At 29.2% G+C, this 25,416-nt stretch overlaps 1 protein-coding gene across 1 annotated transcript in view; it reads left to right on the forward strand.

Annotated features, from left to right (window-relative positions):
- The first annotated feature begins 6,926 nt into the window (after window positions 1-6,926).
- Np (serine protease notopleural) overlaps window positions 6,927-25,416 on the forward strand; it is a 182,079-nt gene continuing 163,589 nt past the window's right edge. Inside the window, exon 1 of the mRNA XM_075363429.1 lies at window positions 6,927-7,086. The gene's annotated coding sequence lies outside the window, so the exon portion shown is untranslated. The remainder of the gene's footprint in view (window positions 7,087-25,416) is intronic.

Consider the following 25,416-nt stretch of genomic DNA (forward strand, 5'->3'; position numbering starts at 1 on the left):
CCTTTTCTCTGCCTCTCTAATATAACTTCTGCATAGAACCCAACCAATCTTGAGCCTAGCGTCAGTCATCTTTCGGGTTGCTGCTATACTTGTGATGACAGTTGCGTTCAAGGTGTTACCATACGCCGGTCTAATGGTTGTTACTTTATATTCTTCTTCATCTCCAATTGTCCTAACAATGGCCTTATTTATTTAATCCTCAGTAGTATCTAGTAGCATGTCCTTAATATGGACAACTGTTCTCCTGGAGTCCCTTGTTTGTAGATTTACTTGTAGATCAGACAACTTATTCCTACGTTTTCCGTTACCTTAACCATAAACTTTTTTGAGGATACATCTTTGATTCTTATCCTCAGGTTTTCCTGAGGTCCCCGCCTCATAAATAAGATATCCGTTACCTCATTCTGGTCCACCGACTGTTTAACGGTCTTCAGTTAGTCAGCAAACGTCTTTCTAGTTGACTTGACAGCAACTGTTTTGCTGTCGACGACTGGGGGTGTGGATCTCGTTCTGTTTCGTGATCGAGCCGATGTACACCTCACCGGAGTAGGCGAATAAATCTCTACCTGTTTTTTAAGGTGTCTCGTTAAATATACCAATATCTTCTTAATTATTGTTCCGATTTTATCTCTTGGTATATACCACCGACCGATGACTTCAAGTACCTTCTTCAGTGATGATAATATAGTACCCATCATAGCTCACATCCTCGGAACTATAGAATATAGTGACGATATTCCAAAAGGAAGTCTCCTCACCGACTAGAATTGAGGCATCTTTCGTAATATCTCCCATCTTTGCCTTCTGTTTCCTAAGCAAGATCTTCGCAGAACGGCCTAACAATCTTTCTGAGATCTGACCACCCCCAATCTGATGTAGATCGTAAAAATACATATCTCCATCAATATCCAAATTTCCGGTTGCTTTTAGTAGTTGAAAAGTTCGTTCGGCCATCTCTGACAAAGGAGGCCGACAGGTTCTTCATCTTGTAGATGAAAATTGAAAATATTTCCAATCTCTCTCTCCCTGGTCGACTCTGTCTGGGTCCCCTGAGTGATTGTCATGAGGGGTGGGGACAACTCACAGTATAACTTGAGCTGAGTTATAATGTGCCCCAGAGTAAGATCTAGTTCCTTCATAAATTCAGATTTGACTTGTTCCTGTCATTACTTACCCTGAAGTGCAACTTCCTCCACATGATCTACGATCTCAGTCAATCCGACCGTTTTATCTTCCTCTTCAGGCAAACGACTTCTCTTCAATCCTTTGGTTACCAATTTCTGCAAGTTACCAACTTCTTTGGTTACCAATTTCGAAGCATCCTTCAGTCTTGGAGGGGTCTTAACTGAAGGCTTAACTCCTTTGGGTGTTGTAGGTCTGCCAGTTTACTTACTAGTCAACGACGATGGCATTCCCGACACTCCAGGTTCAGAAGTCTTGGATAAGGAATTTCTTCGTTTATTAGGTCCTTTCTGTGACATGTTACAAAAAGATAAATAAATAAATAAAAATAATCAGGTCAATAAATAAATAAATCAGGCACTGCTGGTAACAATATTTCCTATTAAGTCAAAATTAAACTATTATTCACTGATAAGAAATAATATCAGTATTTATTATTAGAGCCAAAATAAAATGTCATTCACTGATAAGAAATAATTTAATTTAAATGTCTAAACAAAAATAAGTTGTTTACTGCCAGTGTAGGTAACATAACAGATATACAACTCGTCCTTATTAAAACTATACTATAGTAATATACTATTTACAATAAAATATAAAAAACAAATTATATCTTATCTGTAACAGGTCCAATCGCAAACATTATAGCAACACGTTATAGTCCATCGTCAGAAATAATCTTAATCAGTAAAACAATCCGTAACAACAACCGTAAAACCGTATCAAAAACTGTATTATCGCAAAGCAAAACAAAACACGACGGATCTCGGTGCTCAGTCAACCGATTAATCCGACATACATACATACATACACCCTAAATACATTATACTCTTGAGCAGTCCTGTAAAAAGTATCTGTAATGGAATTTTAACAGAAATTCCATATTGTGAGTTATTGCTTTATTAAAATACAATAATGCAGTAACTTTTTTAATGACTGAAGTATAATGTAAATGTAAATGTAAGTTTTTATTAACAAAAAGTAGTGTATAGTATACCTTTAATTTTGTACATAAAAATGTAAAATTCGATTTTTTAATTTGATCGTAAAAGACGTAAAATTTTACTTATAAACTTAATTACCCACTTAATTTTGATTAAAAAGAGTAATTGTTAAAAAAAATTATCAAATGCAAACAATTTCCTTTTTGTTACTTTCCTCTTTTTTTATAAAAATTGGCAATGAATTTCACTAAGTCCATGTGTAATTAAAGATTCTTCGTATAAAATATAAATTAGATGTGAAAAATTCCGCAGAAACAATTACTCATAAATAAATAAATAGAGATAACCGCTTAACAATAAATATTTGGTTGGTTACGGGTAGATAATTTATAGGTACCAGTCTTTTAAAGAAAACATTATAAGGAAGTTAATTTTATGAGTAAATTTAATAGGAAATAGAAAATATTCTGATTATATCTAAAGTAATAAGAAGGATTAAATAAGTAGTAAATATTATTGGTACGACTCCGGGTTTTTCCAACATATTAAGCTGTTTCGGACGCGTTGCCAAGTGTATGTTTTAAAACCTGAAATATCCAATCCTGCAGCATGACCCATATCCATCTGCATTTCAACTCGAACATTGACCACGAAAGAACGTTGTTTCTTTTGGGGTAGACTTTAGTTTAAAAAAGTGACCGAAATATCAAATAAATTTAAATTAGAAATTTATATTTGAGCTAAAAATGTATTAAACAATTATTTTCTGTCGTCAAAATTTTTACAGCATTTTATAAAAAGAAACTTTATGATTATTTTTCAATGAAATTTTTAAATTGTGTTCTTTCAAATAGATACTTTATTATCACGATATATAAACTGAAACTTTATTACCGGTTTTACATAAAATTGTGAAATATAATAGTTGATCTTTGTTAATAGCACCCAGTTATAAAGGTTAGGAAAACATTTTAAGAATTTAGTTAAAAAGAGAAATAATAATAATATTGCCATTTCATGTTATTATTACAGTTTTTTCTTTCAAACTTAGTACCTTTGTAAATATATATACTATATTTTCTTTCGATGATCTTGCTGTTTAACATGCTTTATTTAAAAATTGCAAATAAAAGTAAATTCTTCTTGAATATGATTCCTTATTCAATGATATCATTTAAAAGGGTTGCTTTTATTATTTTTTGAAGTGCCTATATGTGTTTTTTTCTTTATTTTTTTAATATACGTGAATGTATTTGTGTAATCTAGAGTTATATTCCTGGAAAGGCGTCTCAGTCTTTCTTCCGAAAGGTGCAAAGATCGAATCCCGACCAGACACCCAGACACGGCGTTTTTGATACACAAAAAAAATTATTACATGCTTCTACCGACAAAGTTTGAGCTTATGAATTGAATGAATAAAAAAATAATGTTTTTATAGTTTCTCAAAGTACTTTTCTTTCCTAGAGAGTCGATAATTTTGTATGACTAATTACTGTCTCTACAGATGTTTCTGATATTTATTTTATTTTGTGTGGAATTATTGAACGCAATATACGAGTATTATTCGACTCCATATTAAAACAATTTTCAAAACTGGCGTCATTAACAACAATATCAACGGTTATTAGATAAGTATTTTTATCGGGTCAGTGTTCCTATATATCTGTAATCTGCTGTTATCAGATACGTATTGGTAATTTAGGAATTTACCTAAAAATAATTTCTCAGAGCCCGTATATTTTCTGTTGCCCGTTTTTTTTGTGACAGAAGCTTGAAAATCAACAAACGTAGTTTTCACAATTCCCATACGTTTTGTAATTGAAGTAAGTCGCTATAAAATTTAAAACTCAGCCTCAGCTCTTGGAATTACTTCGATTGTGAATTACGATCTGGTAGATTAAGTTATTACAATCACATAACCCGATTTGATTCATCGTAATTACGCTTAGAGTTATAAGTGGTGGGGATTTACACAATATCTATAACTTTACTTCCCGCTTTTCACCCGCTACAGTATACTTTACTCATTCTGATCTGTTTTGTTCTCCATTTCATTCTGTTCTCATCTCTGTTTTATCTGTTTTGTTTTTAGTTTATTAAATTATAAGTAATTTAATAAACTAAAAAAGCGGGGTTGCGCATAGTGGTAAGTATTTTTGGGCACGTGATTTTCTTTTTTTTTATTAAAAATATTTTGTAATTTAAAACTCAGCCTCAGATCTTAGAATTACTTCTACTATTGTGAATCGAAGTAGATATCGCACTAGATAGGGAATCTTGGAGAGCTGCATCAAACCAGTCAAATGACTGAAGACAAAAAATAAGTGTTTTTAAAGCTCTTTACTGTATTTTCTGTATATTTTAAACATCATAATTTCATTTTTTTTTTTTAGTAAAATTAAGTCATATTTTACATTACAATTGTGTATTTTTGCGATAAACAATAACAAAAGCCTAATTATTTTGAAGAATAATGTAGTATGTTATGATAATTACTTAGTGTTAAATATAAACTTTCTTTCCAATTGTCTACTGAATTTTATTGTGTAGTCTTTTATGAAAACGCTTGTATATGACCATTGGTTTGCACCCACTTTGAAATCATATAATTATCTAGTAAAGTAAGAAATTAAACGAGACAAATTTGTAGCGAGTGATTTAATGAGGTATGTAAGTCATCATTAACTTTTAAAACCTGGGTACTTTATTGGTACCTCTGATAAGATCGAGGGATAGGAAATAAATGTATTACGTCCAAACCCGATATCTCTTATCTCCACAACTATTTCTCTGTCAAATCTCAGAATTAAACTTGCATACCTCAAACTTGATAATATAATGGGAATTTCGTTTAAAATGGGTAGATTTAATATTCGCGTATTATAATGACATCTGTGTTTTTTTTTCGTAAGCAGCATCTCCTGAAAATAGTAAGAGAATGAGCCAGATTGTCTATGGATTTACCCTGGGAGATCGAGTTATACATTTTTTACAGTTTACCAACTTTCGAGTAGGTAGATTTATTTCACCTTCAAAGTCTTTGTTGATAGTTTTCAGCTTCCTATACGTATTCAGCTTCCTATACTTATTCACTACAAAATTAATTATTAAATCAAGGAATATTTTATTGTTTAATCCGTCCAATTTTTACCACAGGAAGTAATCTTTTCATTAAAACTGACTTTTGAGCCGTTCTATGCGCAACTGTACAAACCACACATTAAAATCTCTGTTTATTTTTATTTATTTTGGTACATATTAAAACAATAGTTATATAAGCTTACGTCTTTTAAAGTTTTATCATATATTTACTAAAAAATAAATTTACTTAATATATATTTTTAGGCCTATATAAAATCCATCATTTATACATTTTACGTATTTAAAAAGACTTACTGAATGTAAATAAATACTGTAATCCTGATGCTCATTCATTAAAATTGCTTATTGGTAAGTTCAAAGTCCTAGGTTCCACTTTAAAAGGAATTTGTGGATTTTTTCTTATACGATCGTATTTATCCTCCAAACGTTAAATACAACATGCTAAACAAAAAACTACCAAATTATCAAACCTGTTTTTATGCAATAATTTTAATATCATTTATCTTGATTCTATTGTATAACGTAAACTATAATGATGTAAAATTATCTGTTTGTTGATATTATATCGCATAACATTATAATGTAATCTATGATATTAAAAAAAAATATTTTAAAATAGTTTTACTGAGGAATGTATTTTAAAGAAAACTTCTGGAACGATATGTTTTAATATTATTTGTCTATTTCAAAAGAAGGTCCGGAGTTTGAACCCTCGGGTCACGCTTGGATCATTTTTCACACGCTACAAAATTTATCTAACATCAAGCGATTGTAACTGGGCGCCTGTTTTTTCTGGAGTAAATAAATAAATATTAATTTTACAAACAGATTTATTTTTATGTTAAAAATTTGTTTACACTTTCGTTCACGGGGAGAATTTAAATTAAAAGACTTAGCTTTCAAAGATGAATTGGACTTTTTTTATAGACCTTTGTTTAAAACATTTTATCAAGAGCTTTCATCTTTTATTCTACATTTAAAAAAAAAGTTTACGCTTTATCTATTTATTAAATATTTAGATTATTTGTGTGTTTAAAATAAAATTGTATTGAAAAAGTTTAACCGTAAATAATGATTCTAACGAGAATAAATTTTAAGGCGTATGATTCATATAATAATAAACTGACGAACAATGGGTAATTTATCCGGTATTATTTAATACGTACATTTTTTTTTTTTAAATTATTGGTACCGCTTTCATTATTTTTCCTTAATTCGTAGAAAATAAATGAATTCTGTTGAAAGTATATTTACACGGCCTGGTATATAACCTACTTTTAGACTTAAGTTGTACTGGGTTTATGACCGAATTTATAAAACTGAAAAGAAAAAAATAACATTAGTTTTCGATTGAAATTTAACATTTAACCGGTTTAGTGCGGTTTTAAATAAACTTATACTAATAATTTAATTAAATAAATCTTTTTAATTAACGTTTATTTAATACATATAAATCGATTTTTAAGTAGAACACCAGTACATATTCGCACTTTCACTCCGAACAAAGCTGTAACATCAGTGATGCAACTGATGAATCGCTTAAAATTTCCCGGATGCCGAAGAAGAATTCCCGTCAGGTGTCAACAGTGATTCGACCGCTAAGTTCATTGGCTTCGCGGTCGGTCTTAAACTTGTATTCAGTCGTGCTTGTGCTTCCTGGCAGTCATCAGCTGGTGCAGGTGCTCGTAATCAGCTGATTTCAAGGACGACTCCGACAATGGATTCCAGTATATTTTGTGTCCGACTCTGTGAAGAATATAGAATCGCGTTGTACGCCTAGGATTGACCGACTCAAACGATCGAGTAACTCGTGTTACAAACCGCCGATTCCCGTCTAGAAACACAGACACCACTACAGGTAAATAAAAACAAACGAAAATTAAATAAACAAAAACAAATAATAAGAATATTTATTTCCGCTAAAAAATTTTAAGTAGGTCTATTGCGAGAATTATCCCAGGATTAATAATAAAAAATAAATAAGTACAATTATAGTACGCTTTTGAATAACACACACACACACGCACGCACACACACACACACACACACACACACACACACACACACACACACACACACACACACACACACACACACACACACACACACACATATATATATAACTAATTTAATGTACTACTTTCATTTGCTTATTATTTATTTATTTATTTTTATATTTTTTGTTATTTATAACGACATTAAAAACTATTAAAAGATATACTTTTATTATAATATTTAGACTATAGTTGTAAATATAAATTCAGATCAAATTATTTACAAACTTATTTGCCCGGCGACTTAACAAGTTTTCAAAATAAAATTAAAATAATATATATAAATATTTATTGCCTTTAAAGAAAATAAGATAACCCACTTTTAAAAATAAAACATTAGATACGCTTATGTTTCTTAGTTATTTAAGTATTTAAGAATCAATATCCTATTTAAGTTGGTAATTCCAACACTAGCAGAAAATAGAAGACCGTTTAGCGTTGAATTCTGGTAATATCAACACGAAACCACCGCCTGCGGTTAAAAAATAAGATAATTAAGTTTAGATTATTTCTCTTTTTTTTAAATATTTAATTAGTAATAATATAATAAATTTATTTGTAATAACATAATAGAAGTAAAATAATAAAACATTAATTACGATATAGAATAAGTTAAAAATAAAAATTTATGATAATATTATAACTTAATAACTTTTATAGAAATAACCCCCATTAACTTTAATAACGAGTTGATTAATAGAAAGGTAAGTTTATATAAAGTTGTAATGAAAAGTATAATAAAAAAAAAAAAAAAACAAGAAAATAAAATAATTTGATTATAATTCTGTACATCAGTAAATGAATAAATAACAATCATTACAATAAAAAATAAATTAATTAACAATTAATATAATTCACCTTACCAGCACGTTGATACGTTCTTTAGATCTTTCGACTTACTTGGAAGCCATCATCAGAAGTTAAAATTAACGCATTAAAGTCAAAGTTTAAAAACATAGATAAAATTTAAAAACACTCATGACTGACCCGATCCTACTAGTTTAATCTAGTCCTACTAATAAAATAAAACGAGTATACTAGTAGGACCTGGACAGTTATGACTGTTTTTACATTTTAACTATGACTTTTAAACTTTGACTTTAATGCATTAATTTTAACTTCTGATGATGACTTCCAAGTAAGTCGAAAGGTCTAAAGAACGTACCAACGTGCCGGTACGATGGATTATATTAATTGTTAATTTATTTATTTAACATATCAGTGGTACCATGTTTGAGAAATTAATAAGAAATATTACTTTAGAAATTTAAGAATAATTGAATATTAATTATCTATTTTAACTCCTTGAAATACAAGTATGTATATTTACATATTAATATATAAATCTTTTAATTGTATTTTTCAATTAGAACTTGTTTTAATTCTTTTCTTTTGCAGCTACATGTTAACCCTATTTAAATTAGTGACTGTTAGTTTATGAATGAGCTTGTGTGTACGCGTGAGTGAGCTTCCCGCTTGTATTCGTACGTAAGGACAAAAATAGATTTATATACACATGTATATAAAAATATTATTTGTCTAGTATCAATAACCTTTTTTTATGTGGGAGCCGTTAGTTTGGGAACTCGTATTTACGCATACAGGACATTATATCGTTAATATAGAGACTTCTTGATGTCATACTAACCGCTATAAAATAACGAGTTCATCCTTTCTTATTGACTACATTGCAACAGAAGTTTCTAAAAGATTAACAATAAAATAAAAAAATTATGATAATAAAAAAATTATGTTTCCTTATTTATATAATTTTATAATTTATATATTAACTTTATATATATATATATATATATAAATTAATTAATTAATTACGCATGCTTTTTCATATAAAGTCAATATTATGACTAAACTTACTATCGTCAAGTTTTAAAACTGGAGTCAAACATGTTTAATTTATTGCGCTTACTTCATCAGTTCGTTAAAATATTTAATTTATATTCTAATTAAATTGCTGAATATTGTTTTTTACTCCGTAAAATTCTAATAACAAAGTTGTAATACTTTCCTGGCATCGGTTATTTATTTTACGTATTTAATGGAAAAATAATTATACATGAAAAAATTTACCTAAGATTTCTTTTTTGGGATGGGGGTAATTTATAATGAAGTTTTGTTGTAAAATTATCATTATATATTTAAATGTACCAAAAAAAGTTTTAGTAAACGTAAAGTAACACGTTTACTATGTTAAATAGAAGAAACTAAAAAAGATTTTACTAAAAAATTTACAACCAATAAAAAATTACCCTAGATTTCTTTTAGCTCTAGAATTATGATACCAAGAAATTCAAAATTAATCGATTTGAAAATTCAGACGTAAGTTACGTGATTTTCATAGAAATTGTTGATTTCATGACCGCCTTTGAGCAGATTAATGGTTAATTCTTCAAAAACCGTTCGTGTGATTTTGATTAAATTTGTAAACGGCTGTTGGTAAAATTGAATACGCAGTTTTTATGTATAATTTTATTTATTACACACACAATATTTACAGTACCTTTACAAAACTATTATTTTTAAAAGATTCGAAATTTTCAAATTTTGTTTCTTAAAAACGGTCCAAACGATTTTAAAAACATCTTTATTTACTTATAATTTTTAAGTCAAGTTGGAAAATTGACTGCTAAACTTAAAGAAGTTCACATTATCTAATAATTTTCCGTAAATATTAATCTGAGGGACTTAAGATCGATACAATTTTGAGTATTACTATAAAAATTCATCCAAGAAACTAATAGAAACAAAATTACTAAACAAATGGATACATTCAAGCATACTTACGTACAGTTTCGTTGTTCCCAGGAAGATACTGGAAATTACTATTTTAAATTAATAATTTTTAAGAAAATTTATTTTTGATGATCTCAAAATTGTAAGTAATTCTTCTCTTCCTTAATAGATAGTGGTCGTTTATAAAATCTTAATAAACAATTCATATGCAAATTTTTTTCCTGTCCGGTTCGTCTTACGATTTCAAATTTTTCGTTCCACCTAATTCTTTATGTTCTCCAACACCGCATTTAAAATATCTTTATTCTTTTCCTTTCTGCTTTTCCTGTTTCTATATTTCACTATTTTCTATATTGTTTTTCAACTTCACTTTTTTTTTAAAATTAATGGTTACTAATTACAGTGCGCAAATTTCACTTTCCTCGAGTAGAAATAGTTTATATTTACTATTATAAAAATTCCATTCTATTTTTATTTATTTTTTTGCGATTACTTTGGAATTCATAAAATATGTTCCACTAAGAAAAAAAGCCTTGAATTTGAAAGTTAGACGTGAAATTATTAATTATAAAGTTGCAAAATATATTAGGTAAAAAAACTTGAATCGGACACATTCCAGTGTTACGTTATGGAAAACCATTTATAAGATTAAAAAGAAAAAAACAATAGTTCAAATGTTACGTAAATCAAATGGTAAAATTAGTTTTTTTCTAAAAAATAATGATACTGTACGCCAACAGATTGTAAAGTTTAGAGAATTTAAAACCATTAGATCTTTATGTTAACTTTCGATGTTTTTGCCATATTGTAAACATAATTTTACATAGGAGTATTAGTTTTATCACACACGTTAGTAAACCCTTTCGAATATTTTAATTTTATTTATAAATTTAAAATATATTTTTACAAATTTGATGTAATATTTAATTATTGTGTATAATTTTTACCGATAATTTTCATACAGCTAAGTTTTTTTTTGATATATTTATTATTTTTATTATTAATCACGAGAAAACAATATAATTGGATTTTCTTTCTATTAAATACTCGTACTCTCGAAAAAGTTTCTTTTTCTATGCATTTTAATGTCCATATCTATTTTTCAGTAATAAGAAAATGGAATTGTAAAATAAGTGTTTTTATTTTTATTTACAGAAAAACGTAGTAAAAACATTTACAAAAATTATAAATTTGTGATATTATTAAATTTGTTTTCTAAAAATTTGTTTCACTCTCATATACATTAACCATTAATTCTTTCAATATTTGTTTAACATTTTATCATTCGAGAAAATTACTAATTTTATTTTTATCTGAGCATTTTACATTAGCCGTCATCAATAGGTTAATTATTAAAAAATCAAAAAGTACAGTTTTTCATCCCTTAATTTGGATCATTAAAGTTAAAAAAATAACTGTATACGATATTAAAATTGATAAAAATATGTTTTGCTAATACATTATTTATATATTGTGTAATAAATTGAATGAAACAAAGTGATAATAAAATTATAGATTATATTAATTAATTAAAATAATTATAGAATTCTACTTCACTGCATTACAAATCGTTTCATGTTTGTTACGGATGACATTGCTTTTTTAAAGATAGCAGCGATTTTAAAGATTAATTATTGATTTAAATGTATACGTAATATTGCACTTTCTTTATTTTGCGAAAAATTAAGCGATTTATTCATACATTATTGCAAAATTCATGGTGGACTGGGGTAACGCCTTCACCTTTCATCTGGAAGGTTCTGATATATAATCCCGGTTATTTTTGACAATTTTCACACAGCAAAATAAAGATTCATACAGTATTCTCCCTCATGTACAGGCTTTAAATCTATATATTAAATTAATTAAACATTTAAAAAACTAAATCAGTAAACTCCTATTTAAGATGCATTTCTCCTTCTTGACTATTTTAATTATTGCATAATTTTTTTTATTTAAAAAGATACGTTTATCCACAGAATTCACACTTATTTGACATGGATACTGTTGTCTTATGAAGCTATACTTATTCCCAGAATTTATACATTATACATTCCCAACTATTTTACTAAAATAAGTAAAACAATAATGAAGATCACACTAATAAATAATTCAGCACCAAAAAATTTAATAAATATTTGCTGAAATTTCATCCATCATTTTTTGTTTGTCATTATTTAAAAGTATACCCTGATCTAAAGAACCCGTAGTGTAACAAAACAATATGATCTAAATGAAATCCATTTTTACTTTATTAGAAAAAATCCAAGTATGTACTGGCTCTGCCACGAAGCTACACTAGCTATCGTGAAGAATGTCAAATTACCGTCTGACTCGCGTTAAGAAAATGTTCAACAGAAAATGGATAATTCGTACTTCTTAACTGGGTACAGCTATGGGTCAAAAAGAGGCTTTAATGGACGGTATAAAAAGTCAAAGACTGCTTTTTATTGAGATTGTCAAGTATCGATTTAGATAATCAGCATTCATTAAACTCAAAAATTTTAACCTTGTTTCGAACTGTGTCAATCAATTATCCCCTCTTTATCTCTTATTGAATCATCACCTTACCCGCGTATGATCGATGAAAGTATGTCGTCAAGCTACATTTAATTCCACACGACTGAGACGTTGAGTAAAACAAGGGAATAATTTTATTTTTTTCTCAAAACGGAAAGATTTAATCGATTCCCTTATTAGCCCTTTATTGGATCCGAATCGATACACAGTTTCTCTGCTATAACAAATATTTAACTATGATGTGTTGAGGGAATTGTATTCTTGTTATATACTCACCCTTATGATAAGATCTTTAGCTAAGGATAATACAGTTAACTGTGGATTAATAATTCTGTTCTGATCATAATTGTCTATGAATAAAATATCTGGTCAGAAAGATTAATAACTAGCTATTGTTTATGTAATAAACACTTTAGGTTTCGGTAATATCGCTTGATCGCAGAATAGCTATCTGTTATATATTGTATCAACCATCCATAGAGATCTCAAAATCATGCTAAAGTTTTGTATTCTTGAGGTAAAAAATTTCTCGGTTGTAAAATTCTGTCTCTTGTTAGAGCATTAATGCCCAAAAATAATTTGAAGATATAATAAAAGGTATGAACTGGGCACAAAAATCCTCAAGTTTTTGCGTCTGTAATTCAATTTCGTGTTTATATCTTCCCATGACAAGTTTTAATCGACAATTTTTTTTTAACCGATTTGTTACAAATATTAATAAGTAATCGTGTACGATAAATGATTCAGTTATTATTTTTTTAATATTTATAAGTAGGAAAAATTAGACGCTTTTCTTTTAATCTTTTTTATGATTTATTATTACTCTTCAATGTTTTCAGGGTTAGTCAACAGTTATAGTAGAACGAATATTAAAAAAAAACCTTTAAAAAAAATCAAAAATGAATTCACAGTTATTTCCTGAACATAAGAAAGATTTGTAAACGTGGGTATATTATTAAAGCCATAAAATTTCGTTCTTAATATATTTTTGCGAAGCATTTGTAAATATATTTTATAAATTACATTAAGGTGATGAACAGCTGTTAACGTAGTGTGGTGAAACTTTTAGGTATAGATTGAGTTTTTTAAGGATACAGATTTTTTTTAGTATTTTATGTTGATAGGAACATTATGATAACGGTCATTATAACTGGATAAATAAATTAAAAAATTAATGTCATTACCAGTTCTGTTTTTATGTTGCTAGCGCTGAACGGATAAAATTAAATTATTGGACCGGTTCAGCGCAACCTAACCGAACGAACGCAAATAAACACTAACGGTTCTTCTAATACTTTATTACGTAAAAAGAGGAAATATATAAGATTAATTATTAAACCTATGCCCTCTTTTTACTCAATTTATTTTCTAATTAATCAAATCGATATATATTTTTATTACTTTTCCGGTCTTTATTTTTATCCGAACCGCTCTTCATATCGTTTTTGTTATTCTTACCAGAATTTTTTTTAATTACTCAGATAGCAAATCTGGTTAAACAGTTCAGTTATTACATATTATAAACATAAAATTAGCATATATTATATTGTAATTTGATAGTTTGATGCAGTTTTTCATTTTTTCCATTCTACTTATTATTTTAACTTTATTATACATCCTACATTCTTAATTATCTGTTTTTATTTATTATAATACCATCTTCCTTTATTGTTTTCTCAATCCGCACTTCTACAATCAATTTCAGTGTATTGAGTCTGCAAACCTAAAAATAAATGCTCCACCGACCGTGTTCTTTTAACAAGAACTCTGATGTAGATGTATGTTTTCCGATTCGTTTTAAAATACCGTTATTTCGTATTCCATCAAATTATCATTACTTTCTTGTAATACTATATTAATAAACCCTGTTTATCCTGTTATCGATGTTTCATTTCATGTTTTCCTTACTTCATTGGTAAATAAGAATGAGATTCTCAGTTCGATTGTATGTATTTTTATAATTCATGTTCGAGATTTACTTAATACTAATCGCATTGATTATGACGGTTATTTTTTTATTTTATGGACTAAATACCTCTGGTCTTCTCCTAGTAATTTTATTCCTGATCAAAACTAAAACTAAAAAGTGTAGAATAAAATAAACCTTTAAAAAATAAAACAACTTTAAAAAAAATAAGTAAAATTAAATGATAAATAAATGTTTTTTAATTTTTTTTTTAAATGTCGGCTTGTTGAGGTTGGCGCCAAATCATGGTGTATACTTTTCTAGAAACTGTTTGGTTTTAATTTTGACCCGATTTTTAAAAAATAAAAATTTAAGAATGTTTTAAAATATGAATTTTTTAAATTTAAATTATTGTTTTAAGTTTATTTTAGTAATTATCTTACTACATTGTCGCCAAGCAATGAATTCATATCCCTAAACCTTTTATCTTAGAACTAATTTTAGTCTAAAGGATTGTATTATCAGCAAATCTTAAAATCTTTAATATTTTATTTTCGATTGTTACTTATTTCTTTTATTTTCCTTTTTTCATCTAATTTCATATTAAAAAGCAAGTTGAAATGACCATAAAAATAATTAATAATAATTATCTTTACTAAAAAAGGCTGTTAGTTAACAGATGTGTTTCTTAGCAACACCCTGTTATTACTATAAAAAAAGTGGTATAGAATTTATTATTAAGGAAATAATAATAAATGTATAAAAAAAAATATCTCTTGGAAATTCTTGGGGATTTGATAATCAGCCGATGAATTCTGATGCGCACACAGATATAAATTATAGTTTATTTATAAAGCGAATTACTACTCTTTACACTAATTAAATTCAATTGAACTTGTACTGCTTGTTTGAAAAGAGATGTGACTGTATTACTGGAAGCGTGATAAATATAATGAAAATCTTATGTAAGTATAGGGATCTGTATATGAATTAATGCAAGGTTTGGGATACGATACGCTTTTAAAATAAATAAGTTTCATGGCACATCCTGTCGAAACAAAATATATTCTTTCAACATTTAAAAAGATTTTCCCGATTAAATAAGATGTGTGTTGCAACTACATAGCAATGGTCTAAAGAAATATTTTACTCGTTCGATCGCCCTGCTATCAGAAGACTCAGACATTGTACTACAGTAAGTGGAATTTCAAGGTCAGGGGGAATTGGCCTCTCATTAATGGTGGGATGAGATACTGCAAAAAACTGCATTGCTGGATCGTGTAGTATTTTCTTGATGAGTTTTTGAACATCCTTCATCGTCTACATTTTAGGCAAACCCAATAATCGTGAACGCACAGGAATCCAAACGTTCTATATTGTTGTAATCGGTTAAGGATGTATGAAATACACGCATTGGTAATGGTAAAATTAATATTCACATCAACATAAAACTTATATAAGAGTAAATATTTAAATAGGTTTTTATATATTTAATAAAAAGAGAAAATCGACGATTCGTTGGAAAAAATTATCGCGTTACGATTCTTAATAATTAAAACACCTAAATCCACGAAAATTGCAAGCTAGAATCGCGCTATTCGCGGGTATTATTTCTATTATTATCACGATTAGTTCGATTTCTCGCACCCAGAATGCCTTGCTACCGATTCTTCTGATGTTTTATTAGAAATTGCTTACAATGAATTTAAAATTATCGGAAAATAAAGCTTAATGTAAATTTAAAAATATTTACAGCGACTAACCGTTACAACTGTAAGTTTTACGTTTGATGATGATCCGCCAATATGAACGTCTGATTAAACACCTCGATTAAAAAGTTTAGTCACTCGGGATCAAATCCTGGCTAAAGAAAGCAAGAACCACTTAAATTGTTCGAATTTCTGCAAGCTGCTGAGTGACACTCCGCATTGTTGGAACTCCCTTATCAGCATCTCGTGCGATTAGTTTTGGAATGACCATGGAAGCTTTCTCAGCATTTCATAATTAACTTTAAACGTTATTTTAATTCCAGGTTACATGAATTCTATCAGAAAAATTCCCTTCAATCCTAAAACATTTTAAGCCTCATTTTTCATTTTGATTGTAACTGTTTTAAATTGTTCTTGTTAGGTAAACAACTATTTACCCACTTTTTGAACTGTTTCTTAGCCTTTATTTTCATAACCTCAGACTATTTCTTGCTTCTAGACACAATTCTATCGAGATAGTCATCTCATTTTTGTAAATATCAAGGAATGTCAATGTCTGACCATTTTTTAGGTTTTCTTAATCTTCATTGTTTTGGTATCCTTTTTGCGTGGACCGAATGAAAATCCAGTATATCAGGAACCTATAAAGTAACTTTTTCAAATTTATAGAGATTCATTTGAAAATTCAGAAATCGTGAAACAATATTTATCACTCGGAATTTTTTCAAAGATTTGAACGAGTATACCAGTTACAATTGAACGTCACCTTTTCTCTCACATCTTAATACGCTATCTGTATATCCCTCTTGAAATTTCCTGCCAAATATTTCATGGCGCTCCCAACTTACGGGAGGGTCATAAATACGAGGGATATCTCTAAAGTAAAGACGGCAAGGAAATTTATCTCCTTAAGGTTGCCAAACCTGTGTCGTACGTGGCCTCACTAATAATGTACACGCTGCATTTTTGTCTGTAAGTTGTCTCGTTGTAATATCTTTGATTACGTATGAGTTATAACGTTATAAAATGTATAGGAAAATCGATGGTGCCGCCGACTGTCAAATACATGGAGTCATATGTTTTTTAATCATCAAAACGTTAAGCCGGCTGAAATTCATAGGCAGTTGGTTGCTGTGTACGGGAATAATGTAATGAAAGAAAGAAAGTTTCGAAAATGGTGAGAAATGTTTACAAATAACAGAATTAATGTACATGATGAAGAACGTTCGAGGAAGCCCTCGATAAACACCGAGGACTTGTTGAAACGCGTCGATGATGAAATCAGAAAAGATCGTCGCTCAGCGTCAGCAAAAATTGCTGCAGATTACTGTATATATGCCTTATTGCAATGGGAATCTGTTTACTTGCATTAACCAATCGACTGTCAGTTTAGATTTGAAATATCCCTGAAATAATATTTTACCGAGTTTAGTGTACCCCATAATTACGTTCATTAACGTATCAGCGGTTTTAATATTTAAAAAATAATTATTACTAATTTAATTTTAATGATTTAAATTAATTACTGATTGCCTTGGAAATGTAAATGAATGACCGAGGTTGTAATAGAAAAACATATTAAGTAAATCAAAGATAAAACATATAAGGCTAAAGAAAAAATATATATTTATATATAAAATACAAATATTAATAGAAAATATATATATAGAAACGAGGTGGAAGCAATATTAGTTTTCAAATAGAAGGCCTAATTACTTTCTACAAAGATTGGTTGTGTAGGTGTGTAGGATTTTAAAAGTCTCTTTATATGCACCACCTGCTGCGAAGAGACAGCAATGAAACTAGTATTTCCAGGTTAAACTGCTGCCTTTCCTTTAAAGCGATAGTGATTAGTGTTCTTATCGTTTTCATCTTGATTATAATTTTATTTTATAATTTAAATTACATTGGGAAATAAATTCCATATATATATATATATATATATATATACATATACAAGCATACTACTTGTATTTATATTAACGTAAATTATTTATTTAGTTCTAAAAATACAGTAAAATAATTAATACTTATTTTTTAAATTAAAGATAGTTTATTAAAAAAAAATAAGTACCTTCCACAGAATGTTCCACGAGAAACAGATGTACTTTAGAAATGCATTCTACAAGGCAAAATAAAGAAAAAAAGGTCAATTAACGTAGATCGAAAAACGATTTTTTCTTCAGTTATGATTTTGTAAATTTATACCAAGTATAAAAATAAATTAATAGATACTGAAATTCTATAGAAATCCTTTGGGAGAAACGTTTTCTTGTTTTAAGTGTAATTTTATTTGAAGATTTTAAAAACTGTTCCAAGGCTGTATCTTATTTATTTTCCGATAAATCTTTTAAAGCCAGAGCTCAATACTATCAAAAACTTTAAAAAAGATTATTGAAATCGAAGATTGACCGTCTGAAACTGTAAAACGACGATCTTTTTATATTTTGAGTCCATAAACTTAGTAAAATTGCTAATAGACGTGGATAGAAAAATCTGTAGAAAATATTATTTTGAATAAATTTATGTAAATATAATGAATTAAAAAACTTAACATATCCGAACAGATTCATTGGCAAGAAGGTCCAACTAATTGAGCTCTAAGGTTCCTTGATTTAAATCTCATTAGTTATTGTCTGCAGACAAAAAAAAGGCTTATGAATAAACATAATAATATTAGGAGAGTTTCCTTTAATATTGTATGTGTTGGACTAGTTTTTACAAAAATAATTTAGAACATTGTGAACATCGTCTTTTTTTAATTTATACTGAATTAAATATTTTTGAATGTTTTAAATGTCTGTAGTTATGTTTTTTTATTAGATTAAGAAACTGATCATTTCTTTTTTGTCTTTGTGTTTTTTTTTTTTTCAATAAAAGCTGATTTTTAAAACTTATTTATTTGGCTTTTAGTTTTATCTGCATCAGTATGTTCAAAATTAAGTTCTTTGAAAACTGGATTAGTTAGGTTCTTAAGTACATTGCAATTTAAAAAAAGTTTATTTACTAAATATTGAAAAAAATAATTTTTTTGACAGCTTTCTATCGAGCATTAATTAAAAAAAAGTCTCGAATAATAATAAAGTTACAAATTGGGAACTGTTTTTTTTTAAATTTTAATTCAAAATACGATTAAAACCATAAAATTCGCTCCGTAATTAATATTAACAAAAATTCACTAGGCTAATATTTATAATAGAAATTTTTGAAAAGTATTTCGGCGCCATAACTAGAAAACATTATAATCTTTCAGATTTATGTTTAAATGGAATTTTTTCTTTATTTTAATATTTAGAATGAATTCCTGAAGTAGTACACCCTTTCACGGGGGTCTGTATTTTTTTTAATATATCTCAATAATTGTATTTTTTTTCTTTCTTTTTTGAGATTTCAAGTAGCATTGTCTACGTAGTTTTGTAGAATTAGAAAACAATCTGACAGGATTAAAAAAAGTATGTACTATATAGAACGGCAAATAAAGAACTTTAATTAAATATTGATTAGCTAAATTAAATGTGAAATTACAATAAAAGTGTTATTAATAATAAACTAATTTTCCGATTATTAGAATAGAATTTTCCGATCATTAAATTAACGAATATATTTCAGAACTATTAAAAAACGAAAACATGAGTTTTATGCCTGCATTGTCAACTGAATCTTATCAGAATAACTGTACTGTTAATAGTCATTTGTGCCGCGTTTGTTTATGCAGGAACACAGGAATTATGCAAAACATTTTTACACTGCTACACAAAGTTGTTTTTAACGTACTACATTCTGTATATTTGACGTCTTTTATTCTAATACTAGCATAAATTATACAGCCGTAACACGTTCGGCTGTTGATTTTACGGAGGTACTGGAAAATAAAATTTATAGTTGGTGTTACTGAATGTGTACACTGATCTCCTTCAATGTATTCCTTCTTGTTAATTAGATCTCTTCATAAATATAATCTATCACTGACATCAACGACCTATATTTATCCATCCTCTGTGAATTCGACTCAAGTTTTACCTACCGTTTATCATAATCAGTTCTCATCAAAGTCCTTCCCATTTATTTTTATATTAATTAGTTTTCCAGGCATAAGAATCTTTCGTCGTTCATAATATGTTTTTCTGCTTCTTTGAACTCTTTGTAAAAACTGCATCTACGCGACCTAAATCTGATTTCAGATTGTCTTTACGATTGTCAGAAAGTATTTAAAATAACTCATTTCCATAACTATGACAGAATTACCATTACTTTATTAAATATAATCGGGTTCCATTTCCAATTTTCGTACTTAGGGGTAGTACAAGCTGTTCAAAAATAAGGTGAGTATACAAAAGAAAAACAAGGAAAAGAATTTGTAATACAGAAAAAACTGTAGTCTAGTTTCATTTCTTCTTAATTCGTTTACGGTACAAAGGATACCTAAAGCAAAAGAAAACTTTCAGGCCCGAGTAATATTTCGGGTACCTTCTAGTGGGGTCTGGCATGCAGCCATTTATTATTCGGTTGGATACTTCCCTCTCACCACATAACTCCGTGATCGAACGAAGATTTTCCTTTAGGAAACCCGAGTCTGTCCTCGGATGAATCTTTAGTACCTTGAGGAAAAACAGTTTGTTTTATAGTAGGGTGTTCAAAACGTGAAGCAATCTTATGGAAAAATGAGTAAGTAACAATAGTTGTTGAAAGTGGCCTTCATTATGCGTTCACATAATTGAATACGACGTTGCGTGCTCTTAAACATATGTTGAACCGTTCGTTGAGGAATTGCAGCAACACATTATTAATTTTGCTCTGCAATTCGAGAATGGTGTGAGGATGAGTTTTGTAAGCAGCATCCTTAAGGTATCCCCACAAGAAAAAGTCAAGAGGAGATAAATCAGGAGACCGAGGGTGCCAAAACCCCTTCGAAATCACTTGTCCGTGAAAACACTAATCCAAGAAAGTCATAGTGTTGTTGGCTGTATAAGCCGTAGCATTGTCGTGCTGGAATCACGTGTACTATAGCCGGTCTGCAGGTATAGTGTTTACAAATCGTTGCACCATCTGTATGTAACACTTACTGTTCACTGTGCCATGAATGATGTCATAAAGATTACGTGAGATCGCACACCAAACACCCACTTTTTTCCGTACAGCTGATGTGGATTTTTCGTACCCCAAATACGTGAATTCTGTGCATTCCCTTATCCATCAAGTGGAACCACGCCTCGTCAGACGAAGACCAATCGAGTTCTTCCCTATCGGCGTTACAGCTGACATGAACTGCTAACCGATAGGTACACGTTTTCCTTATCTGCAGGTAACAACACGAATTCTGTACGGATGCATCTTTAAACACTTGTGCAATACCGTATGGGACTACCAACGGAGAGGTAAGATTGGCTAGATAGGCGTCGCACAGACTAACAGAATGTGCAGCTTGCACGTCGATCAACTTTTCTGGTGTTATCACTTTCGGTCAACCGTTTTAGGTTGCACCTGTCACATTCCCTGTCACTTGGATCTTGTCGTGCAGCCACTTGATGGAGGATTTGTTTGGTCGATCCACACCGTACTTTCTTGTGAAGGCATTCTGGGTCTGGGATATTATATTGCATTACATTATTACATTACATGTGGGAGAAAATGAATATTCTCTGAAAATGAATATTGTGTTACCCATTTTTCCTCAATTAAACCTTCAAAAAAGCAGGAAATATTTTTCCATAAGGTTGCGTCACTTTTTGATCACTTTTATGTTTGCGCTTATCAATAAAAAAACCGTTGATTAGCAATAGGCTTATCTAATTCTCGGTAAATATTACTCGATCTCCCGAATTTTGTGTCGTATTGAAATCTTGTAGTCTACAGAAGATTATAGATAGGACAAAATTTTAAGTTTTAAAAAAATTCTTTTATCGTTTTCTTCAATTAAGAAGAACCACACATTTCGTCTGTTCTTGGCTCCTTCTTCTCCAAGGTTTTTTTGTGTTCGTTACATGCTCATTGAATTAATGGTAAGAACGTAAGGACCTGAAGAATTACGAAATTCTTGGTACTTTTATGGTTTTGAAGGGATTATTCTGCCTGTATTCCTGACTGTGACTCAGTTTTCTATGCTGATATTAGTAGCTTATAGAAAAAGATCAACCTTATTGCATCTAAGCTTATTGTTTATTGTGAACAACCGGTCCTCTAAATCTTTCTTCGTACATACAAATTGTAATTATACTTACACCCACAAGGAACAAAATCCATTATTTTGGCTGAAATAGTGATCAGGTAAAAGAAAACGATATTGATTCAATATTGGCGTTGAATCAAAGTGTAAACTAGGGTAAAAAACTAATTCAATATGATGAATCCTTATGGATACGTGGGGAAAATTTTAAATCAAAAAATTGGCTATAGTCGATTAGTGACTAGAAAGTGGTAAAAAAATTAGTTAATTACAAAAAATAGCTTTAATAATCACCCAGGTGGAAAAGGTCCCTAAGCATACCTCAATTAACATACAAAAGTCGAGAGCCTCACTACCATTCCGACATTTGTTTATAAACAAAATAAAATTTAAGAAACATGTTTTTTCACTATTTTGGCTGTAAGTAGTTAAATATCGATCTTACAGAAAAAATATTCTTGTCAAAAATATAGAGCGGAAAGTTCTGCTCAAAAAGATTTATGGACGCATTGTGATCAGCTCAAAGATAAACGAGCTAGCGCAATAAACAGTTGCGCTCTATATACTGCTTATGCAGAGAGATATGAGGTAGCCAGCGGCACAGTTTCAACACGCGCGCGCGATAAAAAAAATACCTATTATTTTTTATCTACGATAGATACTGCAAAAAATCAAAATGCCATCGATAAATGATACCTAAAAAAATAATCTTTAGTAAATTTAAAAGAATTTGCTACATTTAGAAATAACATATTGTTGTACAATGTTGTCAAGTCGAAGTATTATCAATATATTATATATTATAGTTTGATAATCAAAGGCCTATAAATAAAAACGAAATCCAAAAAATCGAAAAACAACTGTGTGAGTATATTCTTAAGGTGATTATTTATGAATTTAATAAATTTCGTAACAAAATATATTGTCGTTTCTTAAATATTAGTAATTTTAAAATCATTATATTTCAAAAAAGGTATTTTGAGACTTAAATTAAGTAAAAAAAAAAAACAGTCATAACTTAGTAACATTTTATGAAATTAAATATTAAACAGAAGAAATAATTAGGGAAAAGATTTACTTTTATATGGTGATATCAGTTTTACGTAAATTTTAATTTTTGACTGAGTTTTGTGAGAGTAATGTTTGTAAAATGTGTCAGCGCACTTGTTTGTAAAAAGTTAACAAAAACAGATTTTTATGTTAAACTTGATAAAGTTATCCACAAATAGTACTTTATTGAGTATTCACCTTCGATTAGAATCAAATCATTCTCATGTTTATTTAAGATCTTATGAAAATTTTAGTATACAGTTTTATTAAAATTCTCCGTTCTACAACTTTTGTTTGAAACCTCTTTTGATAAATTCAATATTTAAATAGTTACAGCCGAAAAACGGTACTACGACACGTTTACAACGATACAGAGTGGCCTAATTTACTAGATCCAGCCGGATATCTCAAATTTCAACAAATTTTGGGATGGCAGAGATACTTTCGACTTTTAATATGTTAATTGAGGCATGCTTAGGGAACTTTTTCACCTGGTCTGATGGACAGGAAAATTTTGCTTCTATGTTCGTTATTTTGAATCTAATGCTCCTCTATATGTTATTTTTATCGTTCTTGAAATCTGTTCATTCTAATAACTGTCGTAGTGAGAAATCATAATTGGAGGATTAAGCGGTTTAGATGTTTTCTTAAAATTAAATATATTCTATTGGAATTGCGTAACACGAAAGCATTTTTCTTTTATTCCTACTATTATTTATTCTTTACTATTATTCTAAAACTTCTACACACAGACACACACACACACACACACACACACACACACACATACATATATATATATATATATATATATATATATATATATATATATATATTTATTTATATAAACTTTACTTAAAATGATAACCTAGATAGCCATCGAGAATGTTAAACGATTATTATAAATAAAAACTGCGCCAAGTGCCGTCCATTTGACGATACAATTAACAACTGCGGTAAGTGTCATTTTAAGTAAATGACATATTTCCAACTACAATTTTAAGTAAAGTTTTTGAGCGTAACCTTGTTTTTCAACTTACTTCTATTTTTTATTTCACAATTGTGTATTTTATGATGCCGATCTGATCAAAATTTTCTGATCCAGATAAATCCTGGGGCAATTCAGTTTTTTCATCTGTAGAGTAGCACACCGACCCATTCCTGACAAACCTAACTAATATACAAGCCTTGTAAACCAGATATAATTCGGAGAAAATGTAAATTCGTTTTCTATTGTCTTCTTCACCGATTCGAATATAATAATTATAGAACGACATGTTAAGCCGACTGAAATGTAACACTAGGCACTTTTGTTTTTCTAACAACAAAACTTGTACGCTCAGTGAAGACTGTTACTTTTAGAAGAATCAAATCTGACTAGTCTTCTTGTAATAATAATCTGCCGTGAGTTTTTACCCATCGGAGATATGCGAAGGAATATTATTCCTACGTTTAAGAACACAGATTTATAATATTAAGACATTAATTAGTTTTGTGTTATATAATTTTAGGGCTAATGAATTATAAAAAATGTTTACAATAAGGCGCATACTTAGCTGTTACTCTTGCTCTGATATTTTCAATATATTAACGGTCTGCTTGATGCCGTTGTATAATATTTTACGTGAGACAACTATTCACTCACCGGGACAGATATAAAGCAACAAGTTAATGAGCCCCTGCCTATCATGAAACATTGCTTTAACACACTGCCTCTACCGTAAGGGATAAGTTAATACTACATAACAACAAACCTAATTCCTCGTTACTGATCGGATTATTTAAAGTGAAGGTTAACATAACTTGTTCTGGAATTCTAATATTGTTATAATTTAAAATGCGTTTATTATTCACAAAAAATCTTACAGTCAGGGTTTAAAATTAAGAACTCGCTGATTATTATCATTTTATATCTACAACAAAATAATGGTATCGATTTAAGAAGAACAAAAACGTATTTACAGTTTTCACTGCTCTGTATGATTTTTTCCTCACGCCGGCTATGATTTCTTATGAATTTGGAACAAATAAACAC

Source organism: Lycorma delicatula, chromosome 4 (genome assembly GCF_047948215.1).
Source record: "Lycorma delicatula isolate Av1 chromosome 4, ASM4794821v1, whole genome shotgun sequence".
Lineage (NCBI taxonomy): Eukaryota > Metazoa > Arthropoda > Insecta > Hemiptera > Fulgoridae > Lycorma > Lycorma delicatula.